At 48.6% G+C, this 15,312-nt stretch overlaps 2 protein-coding genes across 2 annotated transcripts in view; both read right to left on the minus strand.

Moving 5' to 3' along the window:
* TOP1MT (DNA topoisomerase I mitochondrial) overlaps nt 1-15,312 on the minus strand; it is a 350,131-nt gene that overhangs the window by 313,364 nt on the left and 21,455 nt on the right. The window lies entirely within an intron of this gene.
* The window catches only part of ZC3H3 (zinc finger CCCH-type containing 3), a 125,543-nt gene that overhangs the window by 76,703 nt on the left and 33,528 nt on the right, over nt 1-15,312 (minus strand). The gene's annotated exons all lie outside the window — the stretch shown is intronic.

Below are 15,312 nucleotides of genomic sequence, written 5' to 3' on the forward strand. Positions count from 1 at the left end.
CGTTCCCTAGAAAGGAGAGAACAGCTCCCCCATTGCCCTGCAACAGTGGCAACACCAATTCACAGCTTTACAGTTTCATATAGGGAATATTTTCCTTCTTGAGCATTCCCAACACGTTGATGACTTGTGTTGGCTTTGGAAGGGATCAGGCAACAAAAAATTTCCATTCAGAAATTCAGAAAAAAAGTTATAACCCCTGGTAATGGAAAAAGGCAAAAACCAGGCTCTGCCACGACAGAAAAATCACTGGAATTTTTTGTGGTAAAGATGACGCTCGCAATGTTCCGCAACCTGAACCCATGGGATAAATCATGGAACTAAAGGATCTTCCAAGTTCTCTTCCAGTAGAAACCATCTGATGATTCAATGACTTAGAGGAACTGCAGCCACTTCACAAGTGAGGCACTTCAGAGGTCACTTTAGAGGTGAGGCAAGAAGGGAGAGAGGAAAGAACATGGAAAGCAAACGGGATCTCACTGCTCCTTCCCTACCTCAGGATTTTTTTTTTGTAACAGATCAAATTCTTCAGTGCAGTGACCAAACCTCTGCGTGGGCTTTTAAAGCCTTTGCTAAGTTGAAGCTCTAATTACAAATAAAATTGCTCCCAAGCACCAGCACACTTGGAGTTTTTTCCTTCAGGGGACTGTATTTAGGACAGGAAAATGGGGACAACGAAAGAACAGAGGTGCTAACCCCTGCAGGGACCAACACCACACACGCAATGAAATCCCAGCTATGGTGATGGTGGGACTGTCCTGAAATCATGGACTCATGGAATGGTTTGGGTTGGAAGGGACCTTAAAGACCATCCAGTTCAACCCCCTGCCATGGGCAGGGACATCTTCCACCATCCCAGACTGCTCCAAACCCTGTCCAACCTGGTCTTGGACACATCCAGGGATGGAGCAGCCACAGCTTCTCTGGGTAACATCTGCCAGGGCCTCACCACACTTGCAGGGAAGAATTGCTCCCTAGAATCCCATCTAAATCTGCCTTGTGTCACTTTTGTCACCCAGAACATGTGGACACACCCAACCTTGCATGGATACAGCACCAACCACATATCCAAAGCACTTCCAACCCCACCAGGGAAGGGATGAGAGCCACAATCCTACATCCTTCCCAGCCAGCAACAACACAAGTTGCCCCTTTCCCTCCTCCACTCCAACTTCACAGAATAACTAAGCTGGGAATTTGCTGAATACATAATTAACATTTTTTTGCCCCCACACAAGCTTGAGCTGCCACCAATCAACCCAGAATTGCATCAAACTCCTGCCTGACAAGAAAGAGAGATCCCAAATTATTGCAGGCATCCCCCTCCTCCTCCTCCTTCCCCAAAACAGGCTGGCACCTGGTAAACTCTATTCCCAGAGGTAATTGGATGGTGTATTCATTCCGAAGCTGCTCCTTGGAAAGTGCCTGATGCGCGACTCCGGCATTAACCACCTCCTCAAAGAGCCTCTCCGAAGAGCTCAGTTTTCTATTATTACTTGCTAGCTGAGGGGTTTTGTGTAGATAATCATGTTATTTAGACAGGATGTTGGTTTAATTCCCTTCATTACAGGCTCCCAGGGTTGTAATTTTTTCCTCTCCGCGTGATGTATTCCCCGTGGCACATTTCACTCAAATCAAACACTTCACGCTTTTATTACAAACAATACCCCAGCGTCCCCCGTTATCAGCCCGGCGCACACATCCCCACTCCTCGCCGCGATCCAGAGGTCACTTCTAATGACTAATCGATCTCATTAGCTTTCCTAATTAAAAACTTTACTACCGCCATGGAAGACAAACTACAAAAAAACTGCTTGCATCATATTCGAATGGGATATGAGCATCATTTATCAGCCAGGGCCGCGCGCTGCTGAGCTCGGGGCTTTCTGCGGAGCTGCGAATCCCGCGGGCGCCGCTCGCGCCTCCTGTTCCCAGGAAAAAAAAAATCCTGGCGTAAACTCTAAATGTAGAATTGTTAAGGTTGGAAAAGACCGCTAAGGTCATCAACCCAGTGCTGCCAAGGCCACCACTAAACCACGTCCCCAAGTGCCACATCCACGCGGGCTTTTAAATCCCTCAAGGAATGATCATTCCACCACTTCCCTGGGCAGCCCAAGCATCCCTCCAGTGAAGAAATTTTTCCTAATATCCAAACAAAACTTCCACTGGTACAACTTAAAGCTGTTTCCTCCTGTCCAGTGCTGACCGTGAGATGGGGAATTTGTTACCAAAATCTCTTACCAGGGTGCTTCAAGCAGGTAGGATCCAGGAGCCACCAGCACACACATCCCTTAGGAAAGGGGTTGGATGCAAGGACCCTTATTTCTTCTCTTATTTTCCTGAGAGAAATAACAGGAATTGGCCCCCCCAGGGAAGTTGAAACAGAGAGGGAATAAAAAGAGTTTGCTCCTGGAATACTTCACCTGGAGAAGGGTCTGGAGAAACCTTTTTTTAAAGGAGGCTTAAAAGAAAGATGGGAAAGTACTTTGGACATGGTCCCGGAGTGGCAAGACAAGGGGGAATGGCTTTCCACTGCCAGAGGGCAGGGTTAGATGGAATATTGGGAAGGAATTCTTCCATGGGAGGGTGGGGAGGCCCTGGTACAGATTACCCAGATAAATTGTGCTTGCCCCATCCATGGATTGGATGGGACTTGGAGCAACCTGGTCTAGTGGAACATGTCCCAAAAAGCCGTGCTGATGTGGCAGTTATGGACAGAGTTTAGTGGTGGCCTTGGAAGTGCTGAGTTAACACTTGGACTTGATGATCTCAGAGCTCTTTTCCAACCTTAATGACTATTCCATGACTCTGTGATTCTAAATCCATGAGGCAAGAGGAAGATGATGATGCTCAGGACGGATTAGGGAAACCACAATAACAGTGGAGTAAATCCTGTTCAGATACTGATGGGAAAAAGGAAGTTAAATAAGCAACAGGAACTTCAGGAGGGCAGATTCCCAAATCCAAGAGATTACTGCTGCGTTAGGAACAGGATATGGGATAGAAAAGCTTCCTGTACGGGCACAGAAATGGGGAAAAGAACTAAATTAAGTCATGACCTGGGCGCCACAAGGTCACCCATTGTCAATCCTTGGCCACCACAACCCCTCCCGTGTGCCTCCATCGGGGCTCAGCGCCGAGCTGTGCCATTAATCCCGATCGGAGGCGAGACGGGAAGCAGTGAGTGACAGGTACATTGATCTTTCAGCACTTGGAAGCGAGACGGGAGCAGGGACGAATGCAAATTGGGGAGCAGAAGCTGAACCTTGGATACACAGCCAGGATTGTCCCCAGCAGCGGGGAAAACCTCAGAGATTAAAGGGATGCAGCAGAACTACCCCAAGGGAAAAAGAAAAGCAGACACCAAAACCCTCTGAAAAAACCTAATTGCTCTTTCTAAACAGGTGTGAGGGAAAAAAATAAAAGGGTTATGGACTATTAGGGCGTAAGTGAAGGAGCCACCAACATGTCCCAGCTCCTGATAGGGAGCAGAAAACTCCCACTTGGAACCCAAAGCAGCTCCAAAAAGAACAGAAAATCTCTGCCAATGGAGATTCCTTCTCCCTGAACGAAGAAGACACTCAACCAAAGACATCCTAGGCTGCAGCAGGACCATCATACACTGATGTTCTGTGATGGTATGGGATCCAACCTCCCTCTTTTCCGTGGGAAAAGGCATCCCTGACTAAAAACAATTTGCTGCTGGCTTCTATGATGTGGATTTTGGGATGACCAATGTCGAGGCATGGAATGAGGCCCCCACATCTGATTCTTGTAAAATCCCTTCAAGACCATTTCCTAATGGATCTGATCCTTCTGCACTGTCTCCCACCTAGTGGATGAAGGGAAGGTAGTGGAGGAGCTTTTCAGGATTTTAGTAAGAAGGTCCAAGGGCAAATTTGGGGGTAGCAGAGGAGTTTGCAGCCAGGAGCAACCTCAACAGCAGAAGCACCATGGGAAGCTCTGATGGCCAGGATGGATCGGCCTCACTCCCGCTGCTACAACAGATTACAGGGACTGGGAATCCCAATCACTGCCCTTCACATCAACCAAGAGCGCAGATTGCTCCAAGCCCCACTCAGCCTGGCCTTGGACACTTCCAGGGATCCAGGGGCAGCCACAGCTTCTCTGGGAATTCCATTCCAGCCCCTCACCACCCTCACAGGGAAGAATTCCTTCCCAATATCCCATCTGTCTCTGCCTTCTGGCAGTGGGAAACTATTCCCTCTTGTCCTGTCAGTCCATTCGCTTGTCCAAAGTCCCTCTCTGGCTCTCCTCCACTCCAACTTCATGGAATAACTAAGCTGGGAATTTGCTGAATACATAATTAACATTTATTTTTTTTGCCCCCACACAAGCTTGAGCTGCCACCAACCAACCTAGAATTGCATCAAACTCCTGGAGCTCCTTCAGGCACTGGAAGGGGCTCAAAGGTCTCCCTGAATCTTTCTCTTCTCCAGTCTCAGACTTCAGCTCATCATTGGGTGCAGAGGTGGAAATACACCCAAACCTCCTGGGGATTATCCCCAACACCACTTGCTTCCCTGGATGAGAAAAGCTTGGATGGGAAGGGAAGAGCAATGGAGGGAAAAACTGAGAAAAACAGGGGGAAGTTGGGCTAAAACAAGAATCATGGAATGGTTTGGGTTGGAAGAGACCTTTAACACCATCAAGTTCCAACCCTCTGCCATGGGCTGGGACACCTTCCACCAGACCAGGTTGCTCCAAACATATGGAAATGACCTTCAACAGGGATAAATCCATGGGAAACCTGAATAAAGTTCCACTACAGCTCTTCCACTCAAAAGCAAATGGATCTGGTGTTTCCCATCCCACCACACCTGGATGGCATCACCCCCGAGCCACGCGGCTCCAACACCTTTTGTCCTGGCTGCCAACTTGGCAAAGTCCCTGGAGTCAACAAAAGCTTTGGGATTACTGTAATGCTGTTAGGAATTCAGTGTGAAAGCAGACACCAGTATTAGGGATGATTATCCCGGAGCAGGTTCAATATGTTCCCACAGAATGGCACAGCAAGAGGTTAATTATGTTGCGACTGGAATCAGCTTCCAAAAGGACCATCCTTGGGTTTAAGAGGGGAATTTAATTTTCACACTCATTCAGTTCCGAGCTCTTTCAAGAGCGACGGCCCTTTATGCCAGCGTGTAAACGATGCTTTATGATCATGAACTGCTGCTTAATAGGAAATAAATCCAATTGATCCAAACTGCTTTACCTGGGACCCGGAGCACGACAGCTGCTCCGGTTGTCACATTTTGAGAGGACGGAAGAAGGGCAGGATTTGGAGCTGAAACATTTTAGAGGGCTCCAAACCCATTGGAAAATTTGCTTAGCATGGCAGCTGCTTTCAGCTGGGAATATTTGGGAAATTAATACCAAATCTGCTTGGCTAATTCTGTTAAGTCAATTGGACCACAGGAAAAGAGGAAGTTCACGGAATCCACCAGGAGCGAGGCTGTGTTGGGTGCTGGCAGTTGGAGATGAACTGTAAGGAAACATTCATTTTATCAGGCAAAGTATTAAATTCATGGAATTGTTTGGCTTGGAAGGGGCCTTTAAGACCACCTTATTCCACAACTCTCACCATGGGCAGGGACACCTTCCACTAGAACAGGTTGCTCCAAGCCTTGTCCAGCCTGGCTTTGGACAGTTCCAGGGATGAGGATTCACAACCTCTCTGGGCAAATCCACATATCCTGCTCAAATAAATTCCGTGGGTCTGGGTCTGCATCCAAAATTCCTGGGTTTAAGTGAAAAATACAGAACTTTTGTTTCCAGGAACTACAGAGTGGAAAAATATCACCCAACCTAAAGACAAAAATTCCAGCAGCAGGAAAGGGAGGGGATTCTGCCCCTCTGGTCCACTCAGGTGAGACCCCATCCGGAATTCTACATCCAGCTTTGGAGTGGATGGATATGGATGTGGAGCTGCTGGAGAAGGTCCAGGAGGCCATGGAGATGCTCCAAGGGTTGGAGCCTCTCTGGGGACAGCTGGGAGAGCTGGGAATGTCCAGCTTGGAGAAGGGAAGGTTCCAGGCAGACCTTATTAGAGCCTTTCAAAAATCCAAATGTTTAGGAAAGCCCCATGATGCTTGGAGATGTCATGGGGGAACAAAGTGATGCCTGAGCTGTTGAGAAGAAAGAAGGGGAGCGAGGAGAAGAGCATCTGGAAAAGCTGGGGATGGCACAGCCAGGAGAAATCCAACAGCGAGGAAACACTGGCAGCAAGCGTGACAGGAGAGAAGCAGAAAGAAAAGCAGCAGACGTGAAAGTCACAGCACTACAAGAAACTCCCTGGGAAAATGCTGCTGCAAAAGACACTCAGGATCAGCCTCCCAAAAGGCTGAGGACCTGTACTCTCTCTCCAGCCCACTGGTGCAATCCCAATTTCAATCTGCAGCTGGGATGCTGCACAGGATGGATTTTAGTGGATCTGGTTCAGTGGATGTGGTGTCTTTGGGGTTTGGGTGTTCCCAGGATAACACAACATCTAGCACGGAATCATGGAATGGTTTAGGTTGGAAAAGAGCACTAAGACCACTGAGTCAAACTGTTCAGTACTACCAATGCCACTGCTAAACCATGTCCCCAGGTGCCACATCCATTTTTTGAACTCTTCTAGGGATGGTAACTGCACCAAGGCCAAGGGAGCATATGCCAACACCTGACCACTTTTCCATGATTTTTTTTTTTCTCCAATATCCAATCTAAACCTCTCCTGGCACAACTTGAGGTCATTTCCTCTTGTCCTTTCCCTTGACCCCGACCCCCATCCGGCTGCACCCTCCTGTCAGGGAGTTGTGCAGAGCCAGAAGGTCCCCCCCTGAGCCTCCTTTTCCCCAGGCTGAACCCCTCCAGCAGCCTCAGCTGCTCCTGGTGCTCCAGACCCTTCCCATTATTTGTGGAATACCATCCCTGGAAGTGTTCAAAAATATGTGGATGTGGCATTTGGGAACATGGATTAGTGGCAGCCCTGGCAGTGCTGGGGGAACTTTTGGGACTCGATGATCCCAGAGGTCTTTCCCAATTGAAGCCATCCTACGTTTATCCAAATCCGTATGATTTTCCAAAGGGATCTGAGTCACTTCAGCCCTGCCAGCCCCCAGAGCCAGGTGATTTGGGAAGCCTTAGAAAATAATGGGAAGAACTGTGCCCTTGACTCAGCCCTACAATTCCAACACCACTATTCCAACTACAACAGAAACACCAGCAAATATCTTGGTTTATTCCCTCCAATCCCAAAATACAGAGAGAGGCAGACAGAGGGGTCCAATAAGGTCTTGGTGGGGACAGGAGGACACATCACCAGTAACCCCAGTAACCCCACAAGCTGTCACATCCTCATCCCCACTGCCAAAAATCCCCAGGATAACCCTTCCAAATGTCACAGCAGCAGAAGAGCCTTCCAAGGATGAGGAGAGTCCACATTATCCACCAGGATTGGCAAGAGGAGGTCACACTGAAGGCTCTGAACACCATTTTCCCAGCTCCAGCCCGTGTTAAAGAGCCTGAATGGGTCTCTGGAGCATCGGCCCTTGTTCAAACACAACCCTTATTATTATAACAAAAGAGGGTGGTGGGTTTTCCTTCCCCCCTTCCCTTGGTGAATGATTATTAATGTGTTTCCAGGAGCTGGATCCATTCCTCTAAATGAGAGCGGGATGGCAGGAGGAAAGCTGATAAATGCCCTCCTCCCCCCGGCCTCGCGGCGGGAGCTGCCAGGGGTGCTCGTTCTAACAAGCTGCAGATGGAAGACAACTGGAATAACAAAGTATGAATTTTTATGAGTCTAATAAATCACTCCACTTTTCCTGCTCTTGATCGTTTCCAGCACTTCAGACACCAGAAAAACCCCGGCTATAATCAAATGGGTTCAGGGATCTCGTGTTCACGCCTCACCGTGACACGGGGAGAGGTGGCTCTGCCTCGGGAGCGCTCGGCGGGCTGGAATTCCATTTGCATTCATGCTTTAGGATTGACTTCTTTTTTTTTATATTTTATTTTATTTAAATTTAACAAGGAAAAATTTGAATCTCTTAGGTATTCCCCACCCTCAAAGCCACTTATCCAACAGAAGGCCAGCTTTCAGCTTTCTAAGCATCCACTTAAAAAGAACCTGACCTGACTCTGGCATTCAGCAGAGGAACTTGGATAAACTCAGGGAGATGGGAGGAAAACTTTGCAGACAGAAGGTTCATTAAGTTCCTTTTAATTCTCCTTTCTAAACTTTGATATAAAGCAGACGATGGACAGGCTCAAAATCCATCCCTATGAGAAACAAAAGGATTCAACTACAAGTTGTAACCATTGAGTAGGTGCACACAGGTTTGCCGAGAGAACTATATGCCAAAAAGCCAGAAAAGCATCAAATCCATGGAAATAAAGAACCGGGACGTTGTTTTCCTTAGCAAAAAACCACTCTTGAACCCTCCCAGACAGAAGAGAACGGAGCTGAAGTCAGACAGACCACAATGGTTCCCTAACCATGGAAGGTGGGGTTGGAATGAGATGATCTTTAGGGTCTCTTCCAACTCAAACCATTTCATGATTCCATGTGCTTAGGAAAAGAAGAATCATTGCCCCACATCAGTCTACAGTCCCTCAAGACCAAGCACAGCTCCAGGATCTTTGAAATCTGGAAAAAAACCCCACTCCTTACAATCACAGAATCATTAAGGCTGGGAAAGAGCTTCAAAATCATTGAGTCCAATCTCTGATCGATCCTCACCTTGTCATCCAGACCAGAGCCTTGAGTGCCACATCCAGCTATTCCTTGATCACCTCTAGCGACGGGGACTCCACCAGCTCCCTGGGCAGCCCCTTCCAATGCTTAACAACCCTTTCCATGACAAATTTTTTCCTGAAATGGAGCCAATTTTGCAGCACACCCAGTCCCCCAGCACCCATGTTGACAGTGAGTCCCTATCTCAGTATCTCAAACCTTAAGACTGAAGGATGGATGCCAAGTTAACAGGGAAACCTGTTGTTTCCATCACCCTTATCCTGCCCCAGTCTTTAATCCATCCAATATGTTCTTTTTCCCCGCTTTTCATTTGCTTTTCCAGCACTGCACTGCATCAGGGAGGGAATTCATCTTTGACAAACATTTACCGATTATCAAATCACAACTGCAGCCGCCGACAGGGGCAATAAGTCACTTTAAGCAGCCGCCCGTATTCCAGGCTCAGGAGTTTGGGCAGCTCCTCGATGACAAATCACTCCTGTCAAAGCCGCGTGTTCCCGGCCGCTCCGGAGCCGTGTTCCCTGTTGTTCCACGCTACCTGGTGTTTAATGACAACACTGTCAGACTAAGACGAAGCCGCTGCGCCACCGACTGCCAAAGCCCCATTAGAGGGAAGATTGAGACCCTACTCTTCCCAAACTCACTCAAGCAACACAACCCACGAGTTTTTATAATTACGGCGCGAGAGCCATCGATCCCGCGCTGACATCCAACCTATCCCTATGAAATGGGAGTAGTTTGCTGGCTGACAGTTGCTATAGATTATTGTGGGTGGGTTGGTTGTTTTTTTTCCCCCCTTTTTATCCATCGCTCGACAAAGCTCGGGATGGATGGGAAGGAGGAAGAGGAAAACGTGTGCGGTCTTTTCAGCGCTGTTTCTATCCCAACTCTTTCCCTTCAAAGGAACTTCAGAGAATCCCAGAATGGTTTGGGTGGGAAGAGACCTTGAAGATCATCCAGTTCCAAAGCCCTACCACGGGCAGGGACACCTTCTACTATCCCAGATTGCTCCAAGCCATGTCCAACCTGGCCTGGAAACTTCCAGGGATGGGGTAGCCATAGCTTCTCTGGACAATCTGTGCCAGGGCCTCCCCACCCTCCCAAGGAAGAATTCCTTCCTTATTTCTGCTCTAAATCTTCCCTCTTTCAGTTAAAACTTTCTCCCTCGAGGAGGAAGAACACTGCTGTTGCTTTAAAGAAATGTGCTCATCTGCTTGAAGCCGTTACAGGATCCGTTAAGTTCCTATAAATAAGGAATTTCACAGCCTAAGCTGTGCATGAGCATCAGGGCATGTGGTTGATTTCCTTGGATTGCCCACTTGGGTGATCCAGCTGGATGGGTTTGGCACTCATCCACTTCTCCCACCTCCCCAAAGACCACGGCTTCAGCTGTGCTGGAGGAGAAAGAATCCAACGGCATTCCATGCTCAGCATGGGGTTGGATGGCACCAAGAGGCACCCAAACCCTACCCACCATCCTATTCCATGGGCAGAACTTAAGGAATTGACCACTAGGGCTTAAACGGGACTAGATGACCCAAAACCACCATTCCTACACCAGAGATGGAATTTTCTCATAGGTCTGATCCTAAAAAAACATCCTGTTCAGGATGGGGTTAAGTGAGAGAGAGCTTAAATCATGGAAACACAATGCCAAGACTTTCTCTTGGATCAAATCCACATGGGGACCAGGGTCACTGAAATTTATGATGTGGAAAACAGGATTACAAGAAGGAAATTCCCACTGGCTACCTGGATGGCTCAGGAGAGCCAATCCTCCTTAGAAAATCCCAAGTAAGCACTACACCAGAAGACTTGGGAATAATTTTGATTCAAGGTCCTTCAGGTGGAATTCATGGGGTGTCCTGTGCAGGACCAGAACTTAGACTGGATGACCTGTGTGGGTCCCTTCCAACTCAGGACATTCCATGATTCCTTTCAGCCATGGTTTTGAAGCATAAAGGCACAAAGATGAGCCCGCATCACCTTTTTTAGGAAAGGGAAATGAAGAAAGCTTTGGCATTGGTGGCCCCTCAGCTCCCGAGGTCAACAACATCATAATAAGGAAAGCTCAGACCTCCAAGTCACCTGATCCCAACCAACTTTGCTACATCCAAGGTCACTAACAAAGAAGGGAACAAAAAAACAAAAAAAATCCATTTTTGGTGAAAAGCAAAAGCTCTTTTACCCAAAATGTCCATAATCCCATCTCTACTCCCTGATCCAGTGCTTACATTCAGGTTTCTACTCCTGCATCTCTGAGCATCATTCTGGAGCATGTGCCATCCCATGTTGGAGCATGTGCCTCTCCAACAGCACAGCCTGAAGGAAACAGCATCTGGCCAAGGCCAGGTTGGATTGGGCTTGGAGCAACCTGGATTCATGGAAGGTGTCCCCTACCCACAGAAGACAGCTGGAATGAGATGATCTTTGAGGCCTCTTTCAACCCAAATCACTTTCCTTCAATCTTTTCCGGTGACTCCAAACCTCCGGAGCCCTCTGGATTCTATTCCAACTTTTCCAAAGGCTGAGTGACAGGTGAGCAGAGCATTCCCTTTGTCACACACTTGGGATTGCCCAGGGGTGTCAGTGTGGGAGAGGGAAAGAACAACAAATCTCCCTTTTCCAGCCTCCACATCTGACTAGCTGCTCCAGACAGGGGGGCAAATATTTGATAAATTTTCATTTCCTTTCTGAAGCTATCAGGGAATTTTTTTTATTGACAGTGCTCCAGGGTTTTTCCCGTAGTATCAGGGAAAAGGGCACATGCTCTTGCTTGTTATTAAACCAAATACATGTTTTGGAGGGAGAAACAGCTACAATCCACCTCCTCCTCAAAAAAAAAAAATCCTCCAGATATGAGTCGTGCAGAATTCCATACATCTCACAAGCCCCATGGGAGCCTGGTTCACGCCCCCTGACCCAGAAGGGATGATGGAGGGAAGATAAACCCAGCATAATGGAATTTTTGAAGTTGGAAAATACATCCAAGATCATCAAGTCCAACTGGCAACTCAGCATTGCCACATCCACCGCTAAACAATGTCCCCATGTGCCACATCCACGTTTCTTCAACACTTCCAGGGGTGGTGATTCCATCACCATGCTCCAAGGGCTGGAGCCTCTCTGCTTTGCAGCCAGGCTGGGAGAGCTGGAAAAGTCCAGCCAGGAGAAGAGAAGGATCCAGGGAGACCTTGGAGCACCTTCCAGTGCCTAAAGGGATTCCAGGAGAGCTGGAGAGGGACTTGGGACAAGGGATGGAGGGAGAGGACAAGAGGGAATGGGTTTCCACTGCCAGAGGGCAGGGTAAGATGGGATATTGGGAGGGAATTCTCTGTGAGGGTGGTGAGGCACAGGTTTTGCAGAGAAGCTGTGGCTGCCTCATTCCTGGGAAGTGTCCAAGGCCAGGCTGGATGGGGCTTGGAGCAACCTGGGATAGTGAAAGGTGTCCCTGCCCAAGGCAGGGGATGGAATGAGACGGTCTTGAAAGATCCCTTCCCACCCAAACCATTCCCAAATTCCATGAAGACACAAGGCAAGGGCACCAAGACCCTGCCTCAGCACAGCTCCAACCCCTGGCAACAACAACCACCCAACAAACAACATCCTAAACCAGGAAACAGCTGGATTTTAAAAAGGACCATAGGCTAAATCACTTTGGATTTCCTGCTGGTTCACAGCTTGATGGCTTCTTGTCCAAAGGTCAGAAATTCCCTCTCCGAAATCCCCCCGGAATAGACTCTCTATAAAAAGAACCAGGAGCTCACAGCAAATCCCACGTGCGAACCATAAAGCCGTAATCCCTGGAGCTCCAGGGATTCTGCACATGCCACTGGGAGTGTGAACAGCCAGACTCCCCAGCCTGAATCTCAACTGCAGTAATGCCTCCCAAAGTTTTCCCCTTGGCTCCCAGAAGATCCATGCACCGGATCAGGATTTAATCCAGTACAGCAAATCCTTCAGGAGGGTTTATGACCAAGGAATCAAAAGATTTCCAGGACGGCTCAGGAGTTCCACAAAACCAGGTAAAAGGTTTTACAAAGTGTCTGTATATTTTCTTTTACAATAACACAAAGCGATCCATGGTCTTGGAGAATTTATGTCCCATGTGCAGGAAAATTTGATCTTATGCAAATGAAGATACATAAATTAAATGATGACCAAATAAAACCACTGGAAAATTCAAAAGGAGGAACATAGGAAATCTTGTATCACACAGTTTTAGCACAATGGGGTAGAGGGCTTCCACTGCCAGAGGGCAGGGTTAGATGGGATATTGGGAAATAATTCTTTCCTGGGAGGATGGGGAGGGGCTGGGATGGAATTCCCAGAGAAGCTGTGGCTGCCCCATCCCTGGAAATGTTGAAATCCAGGTTGGATATGGGGGGCTTGGAGCAGGATGTTGGAGAGAGCCAGAAGGATCCCCCTGAGCCTCCTTTTCTCCAGGCTGAGCCCCTTTCCCAGCTCCCTCAGCTGCTCCTGGTGCTCCAGACCCTTCCCAGCTCCGCTCCTTTCTCTGAACAACAAACCCAAAGTCTTTCCCATGAGCTCTTCAGAGCCACCAAAGTGACAGAGGAAAGCACTAACCCCCCTCAGCTGCCCCAATTCCCAGAGGAGCACATGGAAAAGGCAGCAGGATTTTAGGGAAAGGCAGCAGGGACACCCCATTAACCTTTCTCTCCCAAGGTTCCTGACATGTCCACACCAAATCCAGGCTGTCACCACTCACATCCCGTTATCTGGCCAAACTCAAACCCTCTCCAAGAAAACAGTTTGGAAAACTCTGTCCCCACAACCCCCCCTCCTTCCCTTAACTCCTCGGAGCGCGGCGGCACGAAACGCCTTTCCTAATGTTTCACACTCCGAGAGCTCCTCCAGCCCGCGCTCGCCGTGTAATCCCCACAAAGTGCTTCCCAAAACAGCTGCAGCTCTCCTTAATTAGTCTCCGCGGGCAACGGGCATTAACGATTCAGTCGGATGAGCGACTATTTCTGTGTAAACCCCACGCGCTCCCCCTGGAAGCCTCTCCGTGCATCCGTCAGGAATGGCTCCGTCGAGCAGTTGAGCGCTGACCTCTTGGCCAAACCCTTCTGGGAAAGCCACATTAGGAGCAGGTGACCACCAGTGGCTCCGAGGTGGTGTCTCCATGAGGAAAGCACTGACCAGCTCCAAGATCACTGGGAATTCAAACCCACCTGCAGGTCTTGGGAGAGATATGGTCAAGACAAGGAAGCAACTTTCAGCTCCCGAATTTGGGTCCATGGTTCATGGACTTGGGAATAAACTCTTAAATTACAGCAAGAGCTCGCTGTGTTTGCTCCAGGGCTCCTTTAACAGGAGCTGCATTCCAAGAAACTCAACGTCTTTACTCAGGCAAATGGGGCTCCAGGGTCTGAACAGAAGGGAGAGGGAAGATGTTTATCCCATCAAAGCGTTGTCTTGACTCAGCAATTCCGGGGAAGCCTTCAGCAAAAATAACTCCTTGAGCAGGAGCAGGTTCTGCAATAAAACCCAGCCACTGTGTCCACCTAGTGCCTAATCAGGGGCCAGGTTTTAAAAGTAATTATAATAATTAACAGGAGGGGGGAAAAAAGCTGAGAACTTGGGAATCAGATGCTCATGGAAAAGATGGGCTTGAGGAGAAAACAGCTGAGCAGGCGCTGATTTTACCACAGGTTTTAAGGTGTTCAAGGCAGAAAATTACTGAATCTCACATTAAAATATTCCTTGGATAGTTGTGCCTGACAGGGAATAGACTTAGGGGTCAAAGGGATTCGTCCACCAGCCAAAACACCCTCTGGATTCATAGGGTATCCTGAGTTGGAAGGGAAGCATGAGGATCAACGAGTCCACCTGCTGTCCCCACACAGGACATCCCAAAAATCCCACCCTGTGCCAGAGAACCCTTTCCAACTGCTCTGGCAGCCTTGGGGCCATGACCATTCCCTGGGGATCTTGTCCCAGCACCCAACCACCCTCTGGAGGAAGAACCTTTTCCTGATATCCAATATAAACCTTCCCTGATACATTTCCAGGCATTCCCTCAGGTCCTGGCTGTGGTCACAGAGAGCAGAGATTGGAGCTGCCACTCCTGAGGAAACTCAAGATCCCAATGATTCTTCCCGCAGTCTCTTCCAGGTTTTTCCCCTCCAGGCCCTTCAGCATGTCCCTTTGGGGACAGCTTTATATCCTTATTTCTGGGATTACACATTCCAGCTGTTTTTCTCCAGGAGCTCAACACAAGCTGTCCCCAGTGTCCCCCCAACTCCTCCTCCCACCAGCTCCAGCCCAAGGAATGTGTCTTCCAGAGGGGGCTAAACATCCTCAAGGATAACAAAAGCCAATCAGCTAAGCAAAATCTTCCTCCAAGCTCAGCACAAACCTCAGGAAGAGGCTTCTCCAGGCTGATTTTCTCCTCTTGATGTACCTGCGCGAGTCCCAAAAGTGTCAGGAAAGTCCCCAGACATCCCTCGGCTCTTACGGGAAGAAAAGTGCTTCCTTCAGGGTGGTGGCTCCCAGGAATCCACGGAGCCAGTGCCATGTCTCCGAGC

Source organism: Passer domesticus, chromosome 1, assembly GCF_036417665.1.
Source record: "Passer domesticus isolate bPasDom1 chromosome 1, bPasDom1.hap1, whole genome shotgun sequence".
Lineage (NCBI taxonomy): Eukaryota > Metazoa > Chordata > Aves > Passeriformes > Passeridae > Passer > Passer domesticus.